General features: G+C 34.2%; 1 protein-coding gene and 2 non-coding genes across 3 annotated transcripts in view; all 3 read right to left on the bottom strand.

Annotated features, from left to right (window-relative positions):
- Positions 1–5,000, bottom strand: part of LOC145265552 (uncharacterized) — a 103,884-nt gene that overhangs the window by 46,083 nt on the left and 52,801 nt on the right. The gene's annotated exons all lie outside the window — the stretch shown is intronic.
- Trnal-caa (transfer RNA leucine (anticodon CAA)) lies at positions 52–168 on the bottom strand. Its single transcript has 2 exons — positions 131–168; positions 52–97 (listed from the first exon to the last, which is right to left on the bottom strand). It is a non-coding gene; the product is annotated as a tRNA-Leu (tRNA).
- Trnal-caa (transfer RNA leucine (anticodon CAA)) lies at positions 4,551–4,667 on the bottom strand. The gene is made up of 2 exons: positions 4,630–4,667; positions 4,551–4,596 (listed from the first exon to the last, which is right to left on the bottom strand). It is a non-coding gene; the product is annotated as a tRNA-Leu (tRNA).

Here is a 5,000-nt window from a genome sequence, read left to right as displayed (position 1 = left end):
ACGGGAAAGCAAAAAGAAGAAAAAGTTGAAGGTATTTAGAGAAAAATAATTTGTCAGAAGTGGGATTCGAACCCACGCCCACATTCGTGGACCAGAACACTCGTAGTCCTGGTTAAGGTAAATTAGAAACCTTGAGTCTGGCGCCTTAGACCGCTCGGCCATCCTGACAAGATATTATTTCACTTCATGGTATTCTATTTATCGCATAGAGTAAGTACTTCGTCAGCTGCTGTGTTTTTATGTATGTTAACATTTATCCCCCCCTCTCTCTCTCTCTCTCTTTCTCTCTCTCTCTCTCTCTCTCTCTCTCTCACACACACACACACACACACTCAAACACACGCACACATACACACACATGCATATACACACATACATAAATACATACACACACGCACACACATACATACACAGACATACACATACACACAAACATGCATACACACGGACGCACATACACGTAAATACACACGCACACACATACGCATACGCAGACGCTTGTATACACATATGCGCACACACACGCATACACACACGCATACACACACATGCATACACATACGTACATACACATTCACACATACATATGTACATACATACGCGCAGGTTACACGCGCACACACACATACATACATATATGCACGAACACACACATACATACACGCACACTCACGCACGCACACACGCACGCATGCATACACACACGAACACACACACGCGCGCATACATTTATTTTTAGATTTCTACCATTGTCAACATGACATTGACCACGTAATTCAATGCTTGTCTAGGATTGATGATAACAACCACGCCCCATTTCCTCCTATGCTAAGTCTAGATATCTATACATTTTGTGTGTGTGTGTGTTGATATTATATATATATATATATATATATATATATATATATACATATATATATATATATATATATATATATATATATATATATATATAGTCTTTGAAGTTTTTAACCTTTAAAACTATACAAAAAATATTTTTTATCATTCGTTAGAAAACCATCTAGTCAGTAAGTTATTTAATCACCCGCAATCACTGCATCAACTCGCTCTCGAATTTACTATAATACCAATAATTTATTTTTCAAGGGATCATCAGTTGTTTACCATGAAACACTGTTTCTAGGATTTAAAAACAAAACAGTATATTACATCATGGCTCCCCAGCAGTGTTGATCAAACACCACCACCCTTAATCTTAGGAAGAAGACACGTTACAAACATTTGATCCAATTTCATATTCTTAATTGCAGTTACTAACGTTTTCATACTATAAAAATGAATTTCTTACCTGTGTGATTCATCAATTTCCTCATTTAAAATGGATGTATTTTTTAATTTATCAGTCTTGTATTTATAAGATTACGGATTAATCCATTTAACTACTTATCACCCCCACTATGATTAGTATTTAGTTTTGTGTGTGTGTGTGTGTGTGTGTGTGTGTGTGTGTGTGTGTGTGTGTGTGTGTGTGTGTGTGTGTGTGTGTGTGTGTGTGTGTTGATATTCATATTAAAAACACTAATTTCTATTTATTTAAAACAAAATACAACTTTGCTATTTATGGGTCGTGGAATTGCATTCATCTGCAAAAGATCTAATTTGTATATTCTTTTAAACATTCATTTTAATTAATTCCCTATCCGTTTTTTTTCCTTGTGTGATGATCATCTTTAGTTAACTATTATGTGTAATTATATTCATGCAGATATTCTACATGATTTATACTTGTATAATATTCACATAAAAAGGTTATAGTAAACACAAATCTCTTTCTATATATATTTATGTGTGCGAATATATATTTCCGTAAAAAATGTGCCGACCAAACTCTTCTACCATTTTAAGTCTACAGACATGAAACTTAATATGTAGGGTATTCGAACCAAGTGAAACTTTATATTTGGGTTTTAACCGGGGAAAAATCGGTACAAAGTGTGAAAATTAAAAAATGGAATTTGCCAGGTGAAGATCAAATGACGGCATTACGAATATGCATGCGTAACGTAATAGCTATTGGTTTATGTTTTAATTTTTAGCCTTGCATCAAACATGTCTTCATAACTCAGGCATTAAGGTCAAAGGAAAAAGTAAATTGTAAGCTAAACGCTTTGGTTTCGATTCTCGGTGGTGGCGCATGAGTTTTTTTGTTTTTTAAATTTTTTTATAAAACTTTTTAAATCATTGCTATATACTGGGTCCAATATAATATAATAATAAATACGAAATCTGCATTAATCAAAATATCATATTTAAGCGTATTTTACGTCTGGAAAAACATCGTATTTCACAGTGTAACCTGAAAAAAAAAAGAACGTATCGTAGGACCACCGTATCCCGGGGTTCGACTATATATATATATATATATATATCCTATATTATATTTCTCACGAGTTTATATGTGGATATATATACAAATACGTACACATATATGCACATATACATACATACACATACAATACCTACATCATGATCATGATTGCAGCGTCTTGTCAGACGAGTGCCACTCCCTCAGACATTTATAATCCATGAGCCCAAATGCCTGAGGGAGTATCTATACAAATATGATGTTACAGAGTCTTAGCTTTGTACGACAGCTAAGTCTCTCTCTCGGTTCAAAATGTTGAGATCCAGCAACAAGCAAGAGCAAGATAGCCAGCAACAAATTAAACTGCAGACCAGCTTAATGCGGGTAATGGTCTTCCGCTTTATGGTTTTTTAAATCAGAGATGTGCTTCTCCTAGAAAGGCTGCCTTCACCACGGCTTACGGGAGCCCTCTCCACTCCAATACACATATACACACACACAAATATACACGGTGCTAGTTGGCCGTTGATCCAGAAAAGAGTTCATTCGCCCTTTGGAAGGTCTTGTTTTTAATCCTTCAGGATGACTAGCCGCCCTCCTCACCAAACAAGTTTGGTGGGGGAACCAGTTTAGTCGCCGGTGACCCGACCATGAGGCAGGTAGTACTGGGTTACATGGTACCAGTAGCACATGACATGACCTGACATAAAATACCTACATACACATACACATACATATATATGCAATTAGTCACATACATGTATATATGCATATATAGACATACATATACATACACACACAAATATATATATACATACAAACACACCTAAACATATACACACATACATATATACATACATATACACATAGATATTCATACATATACATACACGTGTACATATATAAACATACATACACATATAATAGATACATACATATATATATACACACACACACACACATATATATATATACATATATATAAGTACTAGCAAAAGTATCCGTCATTGACTGGGTTCAAAAACAGTCTACAGAAAATGGACTCTGATTTATGAAAGTATGATAGGTTATGAAAAGTAAGGATTGTAAAGAGATAGCTTCGAATTTGGGGGTATCAAAACCAAAGCAAAATATGATGAAAGTAAAAATAAAATAGATAAACCCCATAATTTATTATTCCATACCTGTTCACACTGAAACTCTTATCACAATATTCTGTGGATCTATATTAAAAAACCTTGTTAAACTTTGTGACATATTTCCATTCTATGGAGGTTAGGCGCGAACGAACATCCCCATAATTTTATTATACCATATTTCTTCAAACTGAAACATAATTATCAAAGTATACTTACGCAGATAGATATGAAAAGTCTTTATTAAAGTTTGTGCCTATTTTCATTCTATGGTGGCCAGGCGCGAACGCAGACCCCACAATTTTATCATACCATCCCTATTTAAGTTAAAACATACTTATCAAAGTATTCTTATGTACATCTATATCAAAAACACTTGTAAACGTTTTTTTTTTTTTAATTTTAAAATTTTTTATTTCCATATTTTGTGGACCAGGCGTGTACGCAGACGCAGGCACCACAATTTTAATGAATCATCATTATGCCAGATCAAACATACCCATTGCTGTGTCTCGATACATCTTCTATCATTATATGTAATGAGTTTTCTATAATAGTCAACAATATAGGAGCCTATTCGTGACCAGACACACGGACGTTCAGATTTATATTATAGATATATCCACATATATATTTTTACTGCATTTATGGAATCTTCCTATTTATAAATTATTTATTCATGTTTTTGCATTTACTAAGTTTATATTTGTTAATGTTTCAACTATGAAAGGCATGAATTACATTTTTCGAGGAGTTATAAGCTTATAAAGACCGCGTGGAATTATTCAATATTTTTCACGAAATTTCTGACACACCTCATATCGGTGATAACTGCTTCGACAATAATTAAAGTAGTCTCAAAAGAAATTCTAGATGTCGAGATTCAGATTTACAACAAACAAATAATAAATAAAAAGATTATGAAAAACGAAGATTAAAAAAAAAAACAAAAAAAAAAACTTCTTTCTTGTTTGTCAGAAGTGAGATTCGAACCTACGCCCGTATTCATGAACTAGGACTTTCGACCGCCTAGACGGGAGAGCAAAAAAAAAAAAAAAAAAGTAGAAGGCATTTAGAGAAAAATAATTTGTCAGAAGTGGGATTCGAACCCACGCCCACATTCGTGGACCAGAACACTCATAGTCCTGGTTAAGGTAAATTAGAAACCTTGAGTCTGGCGCCTTAGACCGCTCGGCCATCCTGACAAGATATTATTTCGCTTGATGGTATTCTATTTATCGCATAGAGTAAGTACATCGTCACCTGCTATTGAGGATACAGTTAAGAGACTTTTCATTCCCATCCCGTCACGGTTAACCACGTGACGAAGGCAAGAAGACTAAGTGGCCGAAACATCGCTAGACAACAACAACTATAAAGATGAGGATAACAGTCGACAAATAAATAAATATACAAATTACTTATCTCAAAGGATTTCAATAAAAAAAAAAATAATATATCATTCCGTAAGGATCCGGCGGAGAATGAAAACTTGAATTTATAAGACAAACTAGTCCAACCTTGATCACACTTCAAGG

This window comes from Euprymna scolopes, chromosome 40, assembly GCF_053919585.1.
Source record: "Euprymna scolopes isolate OS-2025 chromosome 40, ASM5391958v1, whole genome shotgun sequence".
Classification (NCBI taxonomy): Eukaryota; Metazoa; Mollusca; class Cephalopoda; order Sepiida; family Sepiolidae; genus Euprymna; species Euprymna scolopes.
This window is presented reverse-complemented; position numbering and strand designations above follow the sequence as displayed.